This window comes from Oryzias latipes, chromosome 11, assembly GCF_053564925.1.
Source record: "Oryzias latipes strain Hd-rR chromosome 11, Olatipes_Hd-rR_3.1".
Taxonomy (NCBI): Eukaryota; Metazoa; Chordata; class Actinopteri; order Beloniformes; family Adrianichthyidae; genus Oryzias; species Oryzias latipes.
Genome location: NC_136247.1, coordinates 1,244,471 through 1,267,221, shown reverse-complemented (window position 1 = coordinate 1,267,221; position 22,751 = coordinate 1,244,471).

Sequence of the window (22,751 nt, the reverse complement as noted above, 5' to 3'; positions counted from 1 at the left end):
TCATTTTTAAAAGCTCTCATCTATTTTCATTTTCTATTTTTTCCTTCATCGGGGAGTGCCTTGGGTCACAGTTGGGGATTTAAGAAAACGTTCTGCGGGCAAAATTGTGTGTTTGTGTGAGCGCTCATGCATGGCGGAAAGCTTGTCAGCTGCAGAATCCGTATGAAGAGGTGGGAGACTCATAGAGCTGACAAAGTACAGCCAATAAAGCATTATTCATGGCTCTTACAGAGCCTGTGTATGGTGTATGTGTTTCACAAAAACACACGCTCCGCTTCACAAATATATATTTATGCAAAAATATACTCACAGGTTCACATGAACTGTTTCACAAATGCACACAATCTATTTCAAAAATATCATTTTGAGGACATTTGTAATAAATTAACAGATGACACGAATCACAGAATGTGCATTTATGAACCGCCTCTCATTTGTGAATCCCTCTGTAGAGAAATGCCTGTGGTGAGCACGGAGACTCTTGTAACGTGGTCAACAAATGTTGTCGTTGGCTAATGGAGGTTGTTCTGGTGGATGTGCGAGCTGAACGTGAGGGAAGTGCCAGACAAAATGTTCAATTCTAATGGAAGATTTTGCTGTTGTGTTTTTGGAGCAGTAAAAAACAGGGAAATATCCACCACTGTTACACCAGCTTGGCCTGAAAAAGTGTTCAGAAACGACTGTGAGGAGTTTCAGTTTGAAGCAGCAGCTGTGGAGAACCTGGAATGCAGTCACGTCGTCCACTGATGAGGTGGAAATGACCCCTGCATGTATGTGGGTTTAATCTAACATCAAACAGGATTTCTCAGTGGGTGATTGCAGACGGACCATCCTTCAGTTATATCAGTCAGAGTTAGTGTGGGGGGGTTGCAGGGGGAGGGCTCTTAGAGAGCTGTCAGGCAAACTGCAGACGTTTCAGTTTCAGAAAAACTAACATCATTTATGAATACTTCTTATTAACACTTACTGGCATCTTTGACTTTACTGTGTGTCATTTCACATGAACATTACTGTAAATGACTGCGTGTTCACGTCATCAGACATGTCCAGATGTGTCACTAATGGTAGGTGTGTTGGTTCTGTATTGTCTGCAGCATATCAGTCACATACTAACCCATTTTAGATTTTCAGGCAGGAGGATACTGAACTGGCATAACATGTATTTTTCTAAGAATGAAGGAATATATTTCAATCTGAGTTTGGTGTGTTGACCTCCTCCCAACACTTCCATGTAATCTGTTTTCTCCTCCTTTTGCTGAGCTCAGCAGCTGGTGGTTGTCTGTCAGGGATGTCAGTGGAGCTGTGTCCAGCTGCAGAGGAAGCTGGGAGCGTGTACAGGCAGAAGCTGGGGCTCCCCACCCGGTATGTGGAGTGGATCCGTTCTCAACGGAGCACGACAGACGTGATGCTGAGCAGCGATGTGGACAGACTTACCGTAATGTGACTCTTTTGATACAGTAGTTAACCTCAAACGTAGACATTTTCAAGATGCATTGCTTCATCTAGTAAATGTGACTAACATGTACGCTGAGCAAATGCTGAATGTAAATGTAACATTTTATTAAATGCATTAAAAAGCCGATTAAGTAAAACCCCCAACTGGATGAAACCTGCAACTTTTCTAGTTAATTATTGCAATACTTTTTGAAATTTTACTCCAAATATGACTAAGTGTGATTCCTGGTTAATTTGCTGGTTAAAATTACACCCAGGAATCTCATTTGGGGTTTCTCTATTTTCATACCATTTGTGCATGCTGTTAATTTAGAATTGTCTTCATAATTAACCTTTTTTTTAAGTTTATAGCTTATGTGTATCCATCCACACGAAGTCATTCAAAACCATGGCGATGAATGAGAACAAGTATTGTTGTAAGTTGATTCACAAAAAGGGAGCATTTGGATGACGTAACAAGCTAAAACATCGACAGTCTCTGTACTGAGCCAGAGATGCAAGTGAGAAGCCTGTTAAGCAGCATTAAAGAATAAACGTTCTAACAAGTAAGCAGTTGAACCCTTTTTCCTGTTTGATAACCTGACAAGCTATATGAACATTTCTGTCATGGCATCATCTGTAGGAGACATCAGCGTCTTATCCAGGCCTAATGAGCGGCAAGTTGCTCCCTACGGATGAAGCGATTTTGGGAAACCTTGGTCGGTGATTTTAAAGAGGAGCTGTGGATGCAACAATTCTGCATGTCACGCAGCTTTTAATGCGACGGTGTGAAACCTCTGGGGGCGCCCGCTGTGCGGGGCTCAAGGCAGCCAGTTCCTACCTAGAAGGTAGGGTTTCCGTTGTAGTAAATATGTCCATTTGGATTTGCCCCAAAAACCGCCTCCTCCAAGCGTTTTTGATAAATGTGATTTTTTTTGTCAAAATTGTGGTATTTCCATTAAACAAATGTATTATCGCAAATCCAATTTGCGACAAAGGTTGGATGGAGGAAACTGACTAAAGATCCCAGTCAAAGGATGGCTGCCAGTCCCATCCACTCAATCAGTGGAGATTTTCAGGTTTTCCAGCTTAAACTGTCGTATCAACTTACGTTTACTGTCAAAAGATGTCCAGGCCGCCTTTTCGCATCTGCTCTCAGATCTGTTTTGATCATGCCCCCCCTCTCCTGTCTTTCTTCATGTAATGTACCCCCTCGTCGATTCTTCATGGGACCTCACAGTTTCATGCGTCAGCTAATATACGGCTGCATTAAAGACGGGTGCTTTCTGTTTGACCAGAGTGGTTTAATCTGAATCAAGAAATGGGTCCCTGGAGGCAGACGAAGCTGCAACATGGACGGTTCTCCAGCTGCTCTCTCTGATCATCTGCTGCCTTGCAGTTATTTAGAGGGTCTTGATCGTTTTTTGCTCTTAGGTAATGGGGGGAGCATTATATAAAGCTTAAAACGTCTGCTACAGGCCTTTTTTCTTTTAGAAAATCCAGCGCTGAAGATGAGGTTCAGAAGCTTCCTAAACCAATGAGCTTTGAAACGTGAACGTATGTTCATGCTGCTCCTATAAACACTTTTATGTTGTCTAATCAAGCAGTCATGTTAATTGTGTAATAGCCTTGTATATCTCCATGCTGTCTCATCTCATTTACATATTCAGGCCTGTGCTAATGAGAAAGGCTAGATTAAAGGGGGGTGGGGAGTAGGGGGAGGTGGGTGCACGAGGCGTTCCACCCTTTAAATCACTGATTTATTTATGCTGGATCTCCTCTTTAACAGGAAAAAAACATTTTTCTCACTTTTTATTTCTGGAGCACATGACAGCCCGCTGTAGTGTCACAACTGATCACATCAAAACATAAACTGAGTTGGGGGAGCCTTGAAAATGCTGAAACAGGACTGTTTCTTTTTAGGTTTCTGAATGACTGAGGTAGTGAAAGACTCCTGATCACAATGCCGCAGGGCTGCCTGTCAGATAGCGGCTACTCTCTCCAAGCAGTACCAACCATGCAGAGTAATGAAAATAAGTGTGCCCATTTGACCAGTTAATCTTGTTTGGCCCTTAACATTGCTGTGTGTTTTCAGCATAGACCATAGAACCCTTGTTCTCATCTCTTTTTATATGCACATGTACTGTTGAGGGGCACACATTGTGCACGCTTGCAGATACACACAGAAACACGTGCACAACCCCAGCCTTCATGGACACTCGGTGATTTAGTAGTCACACAGATAGTAGCTTGACTTCCTCGGTCTTTGCATCCTCGGTCCTCCCATCTCCTCCTCCTCCTTTCTACCAAACAACACAGTGCTCTTTTTAAGCTCCAGAGGAGAAAGAGCAAAATTTACAAGAGGAGGGGGGGATAAGTGGAGCTGTTGTGTGCTGTTGAACAGAACCCTTTTGACTGGGAACCAGAGGTCAGGGCATGGCTCCCAAAGCCTGCAGGGCTCCTTGGTGCCTGTATGTGAGTCTGTGTGGGACTGTTTTTGCTTGCATGTATTTGTGTTCTTTCCATGTGTCTGTTGGCATTTGTTGTGTGTGCTAGCCTCAGGGTGCGTGAAACCCCGGCTGATAATGTTACGGGAAAGTCACAAACTGTTTTTGTGGCAAACTGATGTCACATGACAGCACAGCATGTGCATACTCTTTTTATACACAGTGTGAACTATAGTATCTGGCTTGTGTTGATGTGTGATGTGCTAGCACGGCACTGGGAAGAACAGCTTGCTCACAGCCAAGACTGACTTTACTCCCTGCTCCTCTTTCTGCTGCTCAGTCACAGCAAATGGTGGTTAAATGCAGAATTTAATAAGATCACTTTCCTCACTTTCGATCAAACTGTGTCCACAAGATAGGTCATCTGGATCTTCTTTTATTGCACATTTATTATCTCATTAAAAGCCGGACAAAATGAAACAAATACTGGTTTTGTGTATATGCAGTGTTGAGTAAAAATTGATTATTGTGCTTGCATAATAAACAGCATTTTTTAATAGAACTTGATCAAAGTGAACTATAATGTTAAATCAAAATGCAACTGAGGAAGCAAACGCGTCCCTTTAAATTGAATACAACCCTCATAGTTTGAATTTCTTCATATAAAATCATTAACTTCAGGATAAAACAGCGCATTTCCATGGTTTGAAGAGAGTCAGTGTATCAACATTCATAACCCGCTGTCTTTGCATTTCTATAGAACGTAATAAAGCCAGGCCTTGCCAGCCAAGGTTTTGAATGCTTCTGGGCCTGAAGCTTCCATGCATCTGGACCTAAGCTACTCCTTAGTTTCTGATTCAGTTACCACAGTAACTGCTGGAGTACGGAAAAGAAAGTTTTTTCAGGAAAAAAATGTGACTTGTTTCAAAACACAAGTGTCCAAAAGGTTTTCTTTGTTCTCTATATCTTTGACGGATGCAGGTAAATGACACAAATATCCTTCTTATTCGTTTTTACTTCAGTTTCATCTCCAGATGTTTACGTGCAGAATTGTAACCATTTAAATGTCCAGATAGTAGCATGTGATCTTCAACATTAGACCCCTAAATGTAGACCCTCTAAGAATGCACTCTCAGTGGGTTGTTTGGGCCAGACCAACACTTCCTCAGGTCTGCTTGTTAGTGAAAGCTGCTTTCAACTCTGGTTCAAAGTGGGAGTAAAGTCTAGGTTTTAACCTTAAACCTGGAAACATTTTATAAACACCACATGGATCCTGAAATTGCTGACAAAGTGGCTAAAAAAAATGAAAATAACACCCAAAAGAAAAGAACACAAACCTTGAGGGGTGCAGCGGCAGGGCGGTCGACCTCTGGTCAGAGGATTACAGGCTCAATTCCCCCCTTGCCTGCCCATGTATCAAGGTGTCCTTGGGTAAGACACTGAACCCCACCTTGCCTCTGGTGGTCATAGGTTGGCGCCAGTGTTGGACAGCAAAGCCACCATCAGTGTGTGAATGGGACTGTGAAGCGCTTTGGGCCTTCGGGAAAGGTAGAAAACTGCTTTTACCAGTTTTGTTCTGCTTAAATTCATCCTTACTCAATTTCCTTTCAGAATGCTAAAAACATGAATACACTCTGTTTCCTTATACTTATTTGTGAATGTGGTTGACTTATAATGAAGCTGACACATCCATTGCATGACTTCTTCATGCAGCAGGCAATAAAAACCAACCTGTGTTGAGACTTTGGCCAAAATGTCCCACAGGACGGAGAGACGGCATCAGGTCAGCATTTAGAGCCAGTGAGAGGACTTCAGCTGGGCAATGACTCCATAACAGCTGAGAGCGGGATGGGATGGATGGAGTGGAGGAGACGGGATGTGTTTCCTCTTCACTCAGTACTCTAAGAGGTGTAAGTAAGTACTGGGTGATAGCTGCCTTCTAACATTCTCACCTTCACTCTAGTCAACACTTTCTCTTGGGATTCCACAACATGCACACTCTTTCCTGCGCACACTCACATGTAAACACAAGCTAAAAGCACTTTGGTGACACAAGCAGAAAAGTGTTAAAGGCAAGAGCCTGCAGGGTCATATTCTGGCAGCTCAGGGGCCTGAATACATGTCGGGATGCACTTACCCTATTCCAGACCTTCGCATCAAATATCCGACAGAAAGTGTCTTTCCTGAAGACACTCTCATTGATATGAAGGTGAGAGTGATTTTTGCCTCCTTGAGCCATGCAGGCCCACTGTGACCAGCAGAGCAGAGATGGGTGATGCAAGGCTCATTATGGTGTGACAACCAAATCATTACAGCGAGCACGGTCACGCAAGGAAAACCACGCTGGTGGTTTCTGCCAGCAGTTCAAACTATCTGAGCTTAGCCGTTTTGATGCATGTGCATAGACAAACACAGGTTTGTCTATGCACATGCGTGTGTGCTTAGGTGTGTTTGTACAGGCGTGTTACACCTGCACGCAGACACACATTAAAGCATTTTGGGGCATGGTGCATAATTCTATAGCACTTTTCAATCTTGCTTTAAGGCCCAAAGTGCCTTGAACCTCAACCACCAGAAGCAACATGGTGTTCAGTGTCTCAATTCACAGAGCGGGAACTGAAGCGCCGATCTTCCAATCAGAGGATGAACGCCGACCCAATTCTGATCTTTATGTTCATTTTGTGGCAGATGTTTTTCTGTTTGACTTTTTTCTATTGAATTGAAAACTTTAAGGGATTTTCCTGTTTGACCTTAAGGCAAATCATAGATTTTAGCAAAACACTTCGTGGTAGCAGATCTAAAGGGTCACTTTTCTCCTAGAACAATTTTCCTATCTAAATTAGGGACTTAAGTAACTTTCTCAGAAGTAATGGAATTCCTGAGTAACGTTCAGTCAATGGATCTTTACTTTTCAACCCCAACGGACGAGTAATTGAATAGAAATCAAATCTAATTGTATTGCCAAAGAATGCCACTGAATAGTCTCTCTTTTTCCTGGGAAGAGATGGTGCAGCACAGGACCTTGTGTTCATGTGTGCGTGTGTGTGTGTGAACGAGCTGTAGGAGGAGATGAGGCCATACTCCACCATAAATTAGATTAGATTAATTACCTTTACTGTGAGAGCTGAGATGCAGAGGCTTTCTGCAGATGTGGTTCCCCGGCGTACTGCTAACATGCTGACAGTCAGCAGTGGGACAACCTCACCTTCTCCCTCCCTTCACATCACAAAAACAAATGATCTGAACACCCCGTACAAGATGCAGCGAGCTGGCATGCAGCATATTTTTTCACCACATATGACAGTCTGCATGCCATAATATGCACCTCTGTTTCGTTTAGCCTTCCATATTCTACTCAATCCTGCTGCAAACGTCTGCCCTTTTGCTCTCCCTGTCTACTCAACCTCAGAAAGCCATGACGCTTTTCCAGTTTCTGCTTATGCTGAAACTTCTCAGTAACAGAGATGGAGATCCCACTGGAGAAGCAGCACACCGGAGATGTCAACAGGGGCGGGAAAAAGAGCCAAAACCCAGAGGAGCAAAACTATGAAACTGTGAACTAGTGGAAACTTGGGCTAATAGTGTGAGGATCAGACAGTCCTAAATACTTTGGCTCACAGGTGGAATGAATGACACTAATTAGACATCAGGTGGAGACTGGGAGAATGGAGAGCATGCAAAGCTCAGCACAGATCACAAAACCCATCATCATCATTATGGACCAGCTGACTTCACTTTGTCAGATTGGACCGTTACTCCTCTAAGCTGGTGACAGTACCAGAGTCTCTTAAGGAACAACCCTGGAACCCTTTACATTCACTCACATCACCTTTGAAGATGGTCCCACCTCATTACATGAACTGCCCATCTCTTTTCCAGAGTTGTTTCTCGTTCTGAACACCAGCAGTGACTAAGTAATGGACTGTCCTGGGAGGAATGCCTGGCCTGAGCAGCTCCAACTTTCATCCTGCTGCTTCCTTCTTCTGCTTCTTGCTTTGGACTTCCTTTAGCTCCAACATCACTCTAACTAGATCAGGGGTGTCAACCGCCGGTGTCCAACATGGTTTCCTACCAACCTGCCATTGAAGCTCCTTACTGGCTAAACATACCGGATCCGGGTAATCAGCAGCAGATGAGGCAGAGTTTCTGGAAAACCAGCAGGAGGCCGGACCTCCAGGCCTGAAGTTTGACACCCCTGACCCAGATGGAGGACAGTGTTGAAGAACTGTCTCCATCAGTTTCACACACTCCTTCCTCTTCCAGCTCTTCTTCTCCTGCTTCACTTCTCCCATTTGGATTCAGCCAGCATGGCAGCATTTCTTCTACTAAATGTAATATTAGAAAAGAATGATATCAGGTGCAGAGCTGCAGCTCAGGATATGTTGTTCAAGAAGAGGGAACAAGGATCTGGAGTCTCCTTAGGTTCTTGGAGCAGACTCCAGCAGCTCCTCACCTCATCAGCATCACATGGAAGATGTCTGCTGCTGAAACCAGCTGCCTCATTCTGAGCTAAAGTCTCACTTACAGGATGTTCTTTTCCTCCTTCTTTCCCTCTGCACACTTTGTCTTTTGTCCAGCAGCTTGTAAGCAGAGCGATGACAGCAGTCACAACAAGAGACGGAGACAAAGGCTGTTCAGCATAAATGTCACAATGAAATTCAGGGAAAAGCCTTTCTCCCTCTTTCCTGGAACATGAACTCATGAACAGACAAAAGCCAGTGAAACATATCAGTGACCTTCTTATTGATTCCAATCTGGTGTCCTTGTTGCTCACATGTAGAGGAGCAGATAAAACTTGCTGCTTTTTCACTAATTTACATATTCTGATGAGTTGATTTAGATTAGTGCTGCTATGAAGTTTGTCTTTACCTTCAGAAGACTGCCGAGGACTTCAGTCAATCCAAACAAGATGTGATTTGCTTCATGACCACTTGAGGGCAGCAAAATGAACTCAAATGCTGTTCATATTATGTATTTTCTGTCAATCTGTTTTTCTCATGGCCTCTTTTCAAAGAGTTCTCTTTTGTCTAAGTTCAGTTTTATCTTTACATTTAATATGGGACCGTCCAGATTGAGACAAAAAATACCAGATTAAAAACAGCAAATGACTTAGTAATATTGTAAGCTTGAAAAAAAAACTAAGATTCATTGAATTTATAGTTTACATTCTGAATTAAGTCTTTAAAAAACAAAACTTTTTTGAAGCTTTCCAAATTATTTTTAAGAATTTGATCTTAATATGATCAGTCAAATGCAAAGCTAGTATTCAAAGACAGAGGTTTGATTCCATAAAACAGAGCAGACTAGAGGACAGCTGCTAAATAGAAAAATGAAGACTTAAAGAATACAGAAGATTGGAGCACAATAATTAATGTTTATTAGTTGTCAACCATCAAATTTGATGCAGCCCCTGGGAGGGCAGTGAGCTGCACACACACACACACACACACACAGAACCATTCAGTGAAAGCTCAAAATCCCACTGTTAGTTACTGTATTGTTATATGTGACAGCTTTCAGTTGTGAATTTACTGAGAGAGATTTATCAATTTGGGATCAGCACTATTTTGTTTATTAAAAAAAAGACTCTTGGTGTAACCCAGGGTGGCATCAGGAACCACTGTGAACATGAGTCTATTGTGAAGGACGAACACAATCATCAAAGAAGAGGCTTCGATGACGAACAAGGAAGACGGTCTTTTTAGGTTCCCAGTGTGTATGAAGCCACTTATAGTTCATCCTGGAACTTTGTCAAAAATATGAAAACTTTCTGATCAGGCAGGACTGAAGAGGAACCCAAATGTGGAAGGAGTCCATGGTGAACATCTCTCACCTGACTGCTGCTCATCGGCTGATGAACTGCTGATTTATAGTTTCAGTGAGTCATTGTTGCTTATTTCTTTCGGTTTTTGCCACCAAATGTTTTATTCCTTGAAAAGAGAATCTGCTCATCCTTTTACCTTGTACATGTTTGCACAGATTAGTCATAAAGGCACTAAAATTCTACAAACAATGACACGCTTCATTCTGAAACGACTTATTTTGTCCGTTTTCCTGGAAGATTAAAAACTGCATGTTGTAATCTTTGGTCATTCAAAATGAGAGACTGTGACTTTTGACTTTTTTTTTGTTGTGATTTTGATTATAAACATCAGCCTCATATTATCAGTAAACGGGATATCTCATACACAGAAATCTGTTTGAAAGGTTTTGGACTAGTAATGGTACATGAAAAACTGTTTTTTTAACGTTTTTCTTGAGAGTTCACCTTAAGTAGACGACAGGGAGAGGAAAAGTGAAACCAGACTGTCAGCATAACCCTTGTGCTATCTTAGATGACCCCCCCTTACATTGAGGTGTTCTCCCTACCATGACAAAGGTGGATAAAGGTGGAAAGAGTTCATGTAATCCATGGACACCAGTGAATCACTGAAAAAAAAAAGGTTCAGCGCACTGTATGGTGGGTCTAGATGACCCACCTCCCAATGTTAAAGTGCCTAGGATAGCACAAGGGTTAAATGTGTTTCTCTGGATTTGATCAGCTCTGCTGCAGATCAGAAATGTCTTCCTTCACCATCGTGTGTTCTGATACAAATGGCTCACCTTCAAGGTCAATGGGAGGTCATTTCAGAGAAACATTAAATAGGTTGCATTTATAAAGATCATACAAGCTTTTATTTCACACCAGTTCTACTATCAATAACCCAGACATATCCATTAGTGCCAAAGCAGGTAGTCTGGGGCAAATGCTCCCTCCAGCATTTAAACAAACTTCCACTGGGACTCATTCTCCCAGACTCCCCTGGGGCAGGACACAGCAGAGCAGACTGCACTGCCAGGCTCTGTCTCCTTCACGCCTGCAGTGCCCCCAGCAGCAGAGAGGGGGGGCAGCTCAAAAAAGGAGAACAAATCAGATCAGGGAGCAGGCTCCTTTCTGCTGCTGTGTTTGTCTAGCACTACTGGGTCGGAGGATTCAAATTAATGAGTGAAAGTGGGGAAAGTGAACAATGAAAAATGCGCTTGGACAGGCTCTGACTTTGAGTAATGCTGGTAATTGGAGAGAAACATATAGAAATGCAGTGGGCATGTGGACAAAAATGAACATGGAGGAAAAAAGGCATTCAGGTTTCTGTCTCATTACTCAATACCTCTTCACAGTCGGGACAAAGAAAGCTGCAGTGCAAACACAAAGTCTCCATCTGATATTTTAGAATTAGGGAAAGATACCCACGGCTTATCTTTGCATCGTGTGGTGTGGTGGAGCAGCAGCAGCTGAAGTCCTCTGTTCCAGTCGATTCATCTGATGCCTGGCTTCAGCTCTCCCATGTGTGTTCGTTGCTAATTAGAGTACAGCAGACACACCTTCACTCACACACAGAGCAGTCTCACTGCATGGTGATGGCACTTTATCGTGACAAATACGACTAAACGAGCAGCTGATTGTAAAGAAGTACAGGTAAACTGGAACGGACGTTCAAACCATTTTACTCAGGTGGTAAACAAATATGACTGATCCCCTGTCCTGATTTGTCCAGACACTGTTGTTGTGTACATTACAACAGCGGGAACAATTGTGGTCTGAAGTACAGCTGAAGGCTAAATCAGGGTGTAAATTATGGAGGAACAAACCCGTTGAAAGTGTGTTCATGGATATGCTTTAGGTCATGGATTAGGATGAACTTCAGGCCATGATAAAACTCAAAGAGGTTCGCCTTCACGCCTCGCTGGTTCAAATCCCAGCTGGGTTCTGTCTGTGTGGAGTTAGCATGTTTGCCTCAAGAATGTTTTATTCAGTTTCCTCCCACTGTCCAAAAAATACATGCTTCATGGGATAATAGGTGTGATTGTGTGGCTCTGCAACCTGCTGAGGATGTACCCCACTTTTGCCCAAGAGAAGCAAGTTGGCTCCAGCAAACCTGTGATCCTGAAAGGCATCCAGCAGTATCTGAGGACAGACGGATGGACGTCAAACTCAAAGCAGCTGGACACGGCCTGGCTCACCTGAGACACAAATGTATTACAAATTGTAGTCTTGAAGTTGAGTCATGTTATCAAGACCTAAAATCTTCTTTCTTGAAAAATGTCACCACCTATCCAAGTGGCTTCATCAGTTTGATGAACTCCATCCCTTAGTTCAAATTCTTGTATTTTTTTTTATTTCCTCCACTGTGTATTTATTTGAGCTTAACATCCTGGGTGACAGGCTTCAGATCATCAATGTCCAAATGCCATCCTCTAGAGATTGCTGTCCTGCTTCTTTTCCAAACAACACTGTCCTTACAGTGGGACCCCCATGATCCATGTACTCAGCTGGCAGTAGGACAGTGATCTTTTGAAGCCTGGGCTCAGTTACCCACTGCAGACCAGGGATTAGGTTGATCAAGTGTGTCCAGACAATCAGAAGATGGAAAAACAGAGTTTGGAGGAGAACAGGCAGGAATGTTGCCCTGGCTGCAATGACTTGGAGCGATGCTTCAGCTCGCTTTGAAGGGTTTTTTCCGGAAGGACCATGCTTTGCTGCTTCATTCATTTGACGATGGAGATCTTTTTTGTGAGTCCAATGTCTGATGGAGCCAGCAGCTTAAAGAAACTGAAAAAGATCACTGGTTGCTGGTCTGGAAATGTTTCAGGTCTGCTGTAACAGCAAAGTGAAAGAAATGTTTCCTTTTTGAAGCACAAATGACTACACACTGACTCAAATGCCTACACTACACACGCTGTCCAATTCCCTTTGGGAATCGAAAGTGTAAAACTAAAAATGTACTTTTCTATTCCACGAGTAGACTGAATACTGCCTCCCTCCTGAATCAGAAAGTCTGGAGAAATTGACCTTCCTCATACTAATTAGCCCCAAAAATCTCAAAACATGACTCTGAATCTCAAAATCCGACCAATGCTTTAGCTTCCCTGTTTTTGTTTTTGTCCACGTCTGCCTTATGAATGGCCAGCTCAAGTGACTTGATGGGATTTACTTATTCTTGTTTAGGGAGTGATGTCCTTCCAGGAAAGGTTGGAATCCTGATAAAAGCCCTTGGTTTGAAACTGGGATGGTCTCATTTGGTTTGCAGGATTTTCTCTGGGTATTCCCATCTAAGATCCAAAAACAGAACCACTTCAGTGCAGTTAGGAAAAAGCTTGATTTTGGTGAGGATAAAGGCCTTCCTTTATCCTCCATAGGCTTCTGGTCCTCTACCCATCATCTGCACACTTCAGTCCTCTTGGAATGATCAGCATTTCTTCCCCTTGTCTCATTTTTGCTCCTCTTTCCTTTCCTGATCCCTTCCTCTGCCCCAGATCTTCTGCTCTGGAGATGACTAAATGAATTGCCTTCCTCTGGGCGTGGAATCAGTCTATCATGTGAAATTTTCACAGATGTATCATGAATGAACCACATTAAAACCAGTGAAGAAGTACGAAGAAACCACGTAAAGAACACGTGAATCAACAAAAAAGCCAAATCTTGCCCAAAATTCATCCATCGATTATGTAATTTTAATATGTTGTGTGTGCCGTAATCAGCATTATATGCAGGAGAAGTCAGTTAGACATATGTGAAACCCACAATTTGAACCCTATCAAAAATCACTCACGATTAGGTAAGATTTACATCATAATTGTGTATAAACTACTTAAACTACGCATAAACTGTGTAATTCTCAACCAGCCAAAATTTTTTAAAACAGCTCAAAACCACGTAAAGACCCGTCGGCCGAGACCCTCGCTGGACATCTTCACACATTAACGAACGCAAGAAACACTTATGCATGACGTATATAATGAATGTATCACAAAAGAGCAAAATTTCATCCATGGAAAATGCGCAATATGTAAGAAGTACAGGTGTGTGATCAAGCCTTCTGTTGCTCTATCTTTAATGTGAGACCCAAGCTGTTAATAGCAAAAGTTCAAAGTGACATGTTAACATTAATGTGATGGAAAAGGATTTATGGCATAAAAAAACAAAAAGTCATGAATGAAATTATCTAAAATCTTGTTAAAGAAAAAAATGGAAACAAAAAGTAATTTAGATGCAGAAAATATAAATCTGAGGGCTAAACTTCACAGTGATAAATCTGACATTTTTCAGAAGAAAAAAAAATGTCACAAGAGTTTCATAAATAGATAATAACTCTTTATTAATAGAACGAGCTTACCAGAGGTCTAATTTACAGTACCTATGCATAGCATGTTATTTAGTGGAAGAACGTGACAAAGGGTTAAGTCATGTGTGTAATTGAAGATCCTGGGCTTCTGCGTGTTGTGATGAGCCTTTTTGTTTGGCAAAGCCCACACTTGCCTCCTAGCGGTCATTGAACGCACCTCCTCAGGTGAGCCCTTCAGAGAGCTGAGTGTGTCCGTCCAGTCCACAGGCGCTCTGTAATCTGTCTGACATGTGCTCGGCCCCCAGTGGCTCTGTTATTAGACCCATTAGGCAGCCTGGGATGAAGCTGAGTTTTCATTAGCTGCGAGTGACTGTGTGTGGCGGCACGTGTGTGTGTGTGTGATGAGTATGTAATCTCTTTGACACCAGTAAACCAAGGGGGGAGACACTCTAGGTTTGACAGATAATAGACCAGCACTTAAAGGACAGACTGTGTCTGCAGTGAAGAGGGGCCTGGTGTGTTTTAGAGTTGCTTGTTAGCTAATTGCAGTATTGATATGGAATAATGTATCTTCCATGTCTAAGGATCTCAGTTGAGCCTCCAGGCTCCCAGAAAAGTAAAAGTAAAACACGGCCTGCAACTTTACTCATTTTCGATTCAAGTCAGGCCTCAAATTCCAGAACGTTTTCTTCTCACTCAGCCGTATCGTCCCATTCCACACTCATGTGTTGCCCTTCTATCATATCAGAGTGCATTTCCCAACCAATAAGCTGAGGCACTCTTCTGGAGAAATGTATTTATCTTTCACATAAACTCCGCTCTGGCTCCACTTGTCTCTCTCCAATAGCTCTTGCCTGCTCTTAATTTCTATTAATGCTTCTGCAACTGACGCTTGAATCTAATCCACTGTTAGGGTGAGCGAGGAGGGCACACGAGGAAATATGCATAGGCAATTATCCTCTGTAATGTGCATGGCCCCGTTCGCTAATGCATCTGTGCTCATGCCGTGGGAATCGGCTGCCTGTGCATGCACACACAGGCTGATGCAGAGGCTGACAGGGAGGATGCAAAGTACGCACATGAGGGTGAATTTTGTCAGCTCATATTATTGTTAACAACTCTCTGCATTAATATACAGAATTATTGGTAGCAGGCTTTTATGGAAACACACAGTCAGCTGCTGTCTATCAGTGCAGCGCAGCAAATACACAATGATAGTCATCTCCAGCATTGTTCATTCGGGAGCATAAAGTCCCTTTCTCTCTAGCTGATAGCAATGTTTCTCTTGCCTCGTGATTGTTCATGAAAAGACCTCTAATAACTGCTTAGCTGTCAGCTGCTTATAGATTTAACACGGCTCTCTGGGACAATGACAGCAGGGGCAATGACAGGGTCCTGGGCCTGTAAAGCCTCCATCTGCAGGAGAAATGAACACACAAGTACAAATCTATTCATGAAACTGTGGAGTTCCCCCTCACCAAGGTGTCTTAAAGTTTTATAGTGTGAGGTCAGTGATGAGGCGGGCTCGGGAATGATGGGATGAGGTCTAACAGTAGGTTTTATAGACGCTGGATGTGTGTGAGAGTCAGATGGCAGATGTGAGTAAACATTTCCATGCTGTTCTGCTATCAGTCACCTTCAGATCACTGTGGTCATGGAGCCGCCATGGCTAACGGAGATTAATTGATCTTGTCAATCTCCTCTGTGCAGTGTCTCCCGTACTGAATGTGTTCAGTTTGCCACATTTACACACATGTTTGATTGTGAACAGATCTTTGTTTTCATTCTATTATCCAGGAATCATTTTTCTGCAAAAGATTAAACTTTGAGAGTCTAAAGCAGAGACAAAAGTGTGAAAATGTTCATATCTGTCTGATATACGTCTATAAAGAGTGTAGTGAGGGGTTCTACAGCCTTAAAACATCCATCATAAAATCTTACTTTGCAAATTCCATCAATCACAGGCTGTATTTAGAACATAAATGCGCAATGAACAAGGCAACACTGTAATGTACCCTGTGTACTGTCCAGGGTGTACCCCAACCTTACCCGATAGTGGCTGGAGAAGACTCCTGTGTTGTCAGGAAATAACTCTGACCAGGACAAAGCAGGCTAACAAGATGGCTGGAAGACACTTTAGCCATTCACATTTTCCTGTAATATCCACTTACTGCTGCTAAGTCTGTACCAATCATCATGTGCTGCAAAGAGAGGTATTCCCTGAAAACATCCCGAGTCAGTCCCAAGGCCTCTCAGAAACGTTCCTTCCTATTGACTCCAGCAGACAGTTGGGCATGCTGGGTTAACAACCACATGCTGTAACCCCACTAAGGCCCAGTTTGTACGATATGGAATCGCTCGGGTCGCATTGATCGCAGGGCCAATCGGAGCAAAGTTCCCAGATCGCTGGGAAATGTGACACCTGCTGATGATATCATCTGCGTCTGGACGTTTACGTCTGTAGTGCGGTCACGTACAAATCGTTTTATTTAAACTGAATTTATTTCAGAGACTGGAGTATGCAATGATGGAGCAAACTTTGTCCAGAAAAATGTCTTTTTCACACTGCAGATGAAAAAGTTAAAGGAAATACTGAACTTCACACACACACAGAGCGGACAACCAGATAGAACAGAAAGCACGTTACTGGACAGACATATCTTACAACTCATTTTTGCAGAACTGGAGAATGCGTTCTTTCTTTTTTTTCACCTCCGTATTGCCTGCTTCTATTTGGTGAATGAACACACCACTTCCTTCTCTGCCCCATTGGTTACCTGCATGTTTGCAGACACAACAAGTGTTCTTCGTATTAAAAAATAAACGCTGGAGACACAACTGCATCAGTTGAAAGGTATAAGCGCCACTCAGAAGGTCATTGCAGTTATCGCGGATAGTCTAAAGCAAAACCAGGCCTCCACCTAACGTAACCTTAAAATATGAAATATACATTGGCAAAAAGTATTAAATATTACATATGAGTTTACCTAGCTGATAAACAGGAAAGTTTTTAAAATAGAATCCTGGGGCACATGGCACTTTTCCGTTTCCTTTTAATTTTGCCTCCTTTGTGTCAGAATAGATTATGATTCCCTGATAAAATATTGTATCATTTTACCTGGTTTAATAAGCTCCAACTTTCAACCGGCAATATGTTCAAGCATTAGACAAAAAGTGGGAAACATCAAACCAAAAATGTTAATTACTGTATACGTGTATATTATCTGTATTTGCATCACTACAAAGAAGATCCTTTTTAATGGTTTAGGTGTGAAAACGATGGGAAACTCCTGTTTGCTCCATATTTTTTCTACAGCTCAACAGAGTCCTGAGAGCAGCACAAGTAAATGCAGCCTATTAAAGAACTGTGATGACTTTTGTTTGTTTTAAATGCAGTGAACTACACACAGATGTGGTTTTAAAAACAGGCCCAAGGGGAATGAAATTTCTGCCAGTGAGCTCCATCCCAGTGCTAAATTACAGAAGCCAGCATGATTTCATGCTTCACTACATTAGTGCTCCTTTTTCCCTGCTCCCTGCAGCCCCCCACCCTCTTTCTGTCTCATTTACCTCTGCTTTAACCTCACATGAATCTTATCTGGCTAAAAAGCAAAAAGAGGGGAACCACACAGCTGTGCAGCATGAATATTTCATCTGTGTTTGGATTACCATTTTCTCCAAAGACTCATTGTTCTCTGTATAAAACATGGAGCTCTGCAGCTCAGCTCCTAGATCATAACCCCTGCCCTTCTCATCACATTCGAGCTGTGGCCTCAGCAGTGCAGCCATGCCAACAGTGTGTGTTTCTGCCCCTGTGTAGGTGGATGCCTGTGCATGATGCCCATGTTTGCAGGCACCTTTCAGTGCATGTGTACATGGGCAGTTAGGGGTTACAGAGAGGCTAAGGCCAGCTCACATACAGCTTCTTCCCTCCGGCTGGATTAGATAATGAGGTGGGAGAGCTAGTGAGACTAGAAAAGAAAGAAAGAATGTGTTAGTGGAAGCTGGAAAGGCAGTGGGTAACAGATTAGGAGTAAAATCCTTTTGGCTGCTAGATTGGCTCCAGATTTAGGCTGCAGCTTTGATATTCTCACTATCCCACTGACCCACGTCAGTGTAAGTGTCTCTGACGGGCAGAAGATCGCTCAGACGCTTCCATTAAGCTCCACGTTTTTATTACCTCTTGCTTACAGGTGTTCCATACAACATAGTTCAGGGTGTCAAACTCCAGTTCACAGTGGGCCAAAATTAAACAGTGAAGTAACGTAACGGGCCAAACTCAATATTTATTGACAAATTAACTGCAACTGATTTGGAATGTTTAACCTATTAAAGGTCTTCTTATGTTATATTCTTTAGTCTGAGCCGTAACCTCAATGTTTTTGAAGGAAGCTCATCCAAGGCTTTGATTCTCAGTATGCATTTTTCCATGCGTTTGTTATGTCGAGGCTGGATTACTGTAACTCCTTGTTAGCAGCGTGTCCTAAGAGTTCCTTAAGAAGTCTCCAGCTTGTTCAGAACGCAGCAGCCAGATTGTTAGCAGGAACTAGCAGAAGAGATCACATCACTCCTGTGTTAGTTTCACTTCACTGGATCCCAGTTGATTCTAGAATCAAGTTCAAGATCCTCCTGTTAACCTATAAGGCCTTACATGGAATGGCCCCGTCCTATATTAAGGACCTCATAGTCCCTTACCATCCTAACAGAGCACTAGTCTGTGCTCCTGCTCCTTTCCTTGGCTGTGGATCCTGCCTCTGGCTCGTCTCGCCCCCCCCAGCCGTCCCCCAACTCATTTGGATTAAGCCCATCTGATGGATTATTTAAACGTGTAGTTGTAGCGTTGATACGCTAATTATTCTCTAAGAGTTCTGCAGTACATCGCCTGTCCATGAAGAAGCCTGTCCATCCTGGGGGAGGATCCCTCCATCTTCTGGACACCCCTGAGGTTTCTCCTTTTTTTTCCGGAATCCATTTTTTTAGGAGTTTTTCCTTACCGTGAAGGAGAGTCTAAGGGCAGGGATGCCCAGTTTAGCTTAGTCTGTTTATTTTAGCCATTACCGATTGAATTTTATGACTGATTTGATACAATTACTGGTATGAAGCCCATTGAGACAACTATGGTGTAATATTGAGCTAAATAATTAAAATTGAATTGAATCAAATTGAGTTGAATTGAACTTAAATGTATTGACACTCTGTGTTGCTCTGAATGTCTTGGGGTAAAGACTGCATCCAGCCAGAAGAATGAAGCATCTGTTTCACTTGAAACTGACCATAAAGCTAAGACTTGATGAGATCAGTTCAGCTTTGAGTCTCTGGAATGCTTCTCTCTGCAGAGAACCCTCAACCATTCATTTTCTTACTGAGCAACTCTATGATGCATGTATGGAGCATGGTGGGGGAGGGACTTCCCTAGATAGTTTGCCATACCCATGACTCGACCCCTAATAGCTCAGGGATCTCCATGATGGACTGGATTTTTGTCCAGATCAGGCGTTAAGCCGCCTGCAGAAATACGGTGACCAGCAAACTTAATAAAATCTTCGGCCATCTCACACCTCTCATTTAATGTTAGTCCAGCTCTGTCAGTCTACTCAGGACCTGGTGCAGTGCTGTGCTGCTACATGTTCTGGCCATGCATCACAATGTCGTCTGCATTGTGATGCATGGCCAAACATGTAGCAGCACAACACTGTGCACTCCCTCGCAGCCCTCCAGCATCTTTGACATGCGGTGCTGAAAATGCTCCACTGCTGAAGAAATCCCAATGATAGGTGATTGAATGCATACGCCCCAATGAAGTGATGAAGGTTGTGACTGTGAAGGCTTGCTCTTGTCCGCCAAAATCCAGAGGTTGCATCGAGCTTTGTGAACACTTTAGCCCTGTTTAGCATGGCTAGTGTGTGATCTACCTTCGCTAGCCTGTGTCTTCCCCACTTGTTAAGGTGTTTCAGGTCCACGCACAGCCTAATCTGTCCTGCTTGGTGCTACATCCATCTCAGTGCACCATGGTGTGGGTTGAGTCACTTTAGAAACCCCCCCCATGTCCTCCATACATTTCAACTCTGCCTCCACTTTATCTCCCGGTGCATCTCCATGCGTGGGGTGGAGAGGGAGTATGTGAGGGAGGTGCTGCTAGTTTTTTTTTTTTTTTTGTTTAGACTCAAATCTGACAGGCTAGGATGTCGTTAACAATATGGCAGCCTGGCGGTTCTAGATTGTCGCATGTGCTTTGGGTTTGAGAGATTTTGGTGCAGCACCAACATAGTCTGCACTGTTGGAGTGAAAGAACTTTTCTTAGTTGGCGAACAGAAGAGACGCGTAGCTGTGCGACGGCGTGTGGTGAAGACTGAAGTAAGCTGACTGAACGATCAAAAGGCTAACTAGCGTGGTGTTCTGCAAGACTACGGAGCTGCGGGACGGCGTGAGTTTGTTTTTGAATTTTCACATACATCTGTTCAGGGACTGTTCAATTTTAGTTTTTGTCCAGAATGTGTCATTTTCTAATGCGTGTTCTGCTCAGAGGGGAGACCACGTTGCTCAGCTTGCTTGTGGGTGAGGCCGTTAGGAGCCGGTCCTTTTTGCCATCATTTTTCTGTGAATTTGAGTTTAATTTGTTATGACATAGTGTGATATTGTCTGTGAACCTGTAAATGATCGGTGGCCTATTGTGTTTTATTTTAGAATAAGGCCACTTCTGTTGTCTTGTTGGGGGTTTTCCTTATTCTAACCATCTTGCATTTTCTTTTCTTTTTTTGCTGCACAACCAAATCAAGCCAAAATGAGTGCTGCTCCCTTTCTTTGGATTAGTCGGGAAATAAAATACCCTCACTATTTTGGAGCTGCTTGTGTCTAGCCTGTTATTTTACACTTGGCTACATCAGATTCATAGCCTTCACTGCAGAAAGACCCAGTAATGGTTTGGACACATCCACCACTACATAGATGTCCTGTTTCGTTTTGTTCCCTTTTAAATGCAGCTAACCTTTGACACATCCTTGAGTTTTCAGTTTTTGTTGATTAAGTCCGACCAGCACCTTTTCTGGCATGTGTAGCTTCCCATGTGTCTTCTTGGACTTGAAAGACACGTTAATGCCACATTTATTCGCAAGAACTCCACAAACCTCAAAATCAAAGTGTTATGGTTACTTTCATGAAAAGTGATTTTTTTCCTGTAATGTGTCAGAGGTCAGTAAGTAGTTTGTCATTCACTGTGACATCATGCTTTGCCACATGTGTGATTGGTATTCTGGAGCGGCAGTTTGACATCTGACAATTCAAATGAAAAAAAGGAAAAACTGATGTGGAGCAAAACTTCTAATTAACTAACAGAAACCTGCTGTGCTGATTGAAGGCTTTAATCAGGTGTGCCTCCAGACGGACGGACGGACAGACAGAGAGATGAGTATTTTTTTTTCTTTGATAAAAATATCTGACATCCAAAACATTTCTTTTTACCCAGAAACCTATTCAAGTAAATTAATGTTGAAAGTATGCAATGAAATGTTGAGATCTTTTACCATCATCAAGATGTTTCATTATTGAGGATCTAAAGAAAGTAAAAAATGCTCACTGAAGCAAATATCCTACTATCTCAAGCATTCGTTAATGGAAATGAGTGTCTCCTTTGAATCACGCTCTGCCATTGAGAAGTTGCTTTTGATGGATAAAAGCTTGTGGCATTTGTAATCAAGTCTCCAGGGATTGGCTGTCTTCGTTGAATTTGATGCTGTGTATGCTTTGCTCTCTTCCTTCTGCTCCCGCACAGGCTGGGCTCTTGCTGCTGCTGTTCTCAGCATCCTTTTAGTGTTTAAAGATAAAACGTGTTGATTGTTTTTAAGCTTGCAGCAGGCTGAGGGCACTCATTGTGCAGAAGAAACAAAGTTATAAAAGAGAGTTGATCCACATGAGAACTATCAATCTGAAAGAAGAGAACTGTGGCCCTCCAGTGGCCTTTGGCACACCTTTAAGCTTCTTCATCTTTCTCTGCTGCTGACATCTCAAATGTCAACACAAATAAAAAAAACAGGGCAAAATTAAGACTGGAAAAAACAGTGTTGTTCGTTTTGATTGTTTGAAGGCTGATGAATGTCAATGAATGACTTCCTCTAGAACTGGGGTCCTTTGTGGAAAAAGACGGTAAAGCAGCGATTACGCTGCAGCAGAAATCTTTATCTCCCTCTGCCAACTACATCATCTTCCTCTTCCTGCCAGCCTGCTTAGATAAGTGTTTTCTGTTCACTTCCTATCAATCATCAGTTGGTCTCTGGAAACCAACATCTTAATTCATGCCTATTAGGATCCTTTGATCACATTTGATAAAGACCGGGGCCTTGCAACATTTTCCCCTAGCACCCCACGATTAAAGCACTAAAAGTGTGATGAAATTTGGAGCAGCTAATAAGTATAATATATTTATTAAAGAAATTAAAAGTTAGAGTCTTCATAGTCCACTAAAATAATGATTTTGGTCATGTTGCTTTTAAAAAGTACCTCCAAACCCACCAACTTAGTTTAGAAGGAGAGGATGTTGCATCTTACTGTATGAATATGGCCACTGTGTATCAGGACGACCCGGAAGCAAGACAGAACAGGGAAAGCTTGAGAGAAGGATTTGTAACATAATAACAAAACGCACCATTTCGGGGGGGGGCACAAACCAAAAACTCAATTACCAGCACAGCAAAACAACACTGAGCTCAGTGCAGAGAAGTGGAAGTAACTACATCGAAAAAAAGCCTCTGACACTGACTACTGAAACTGACAT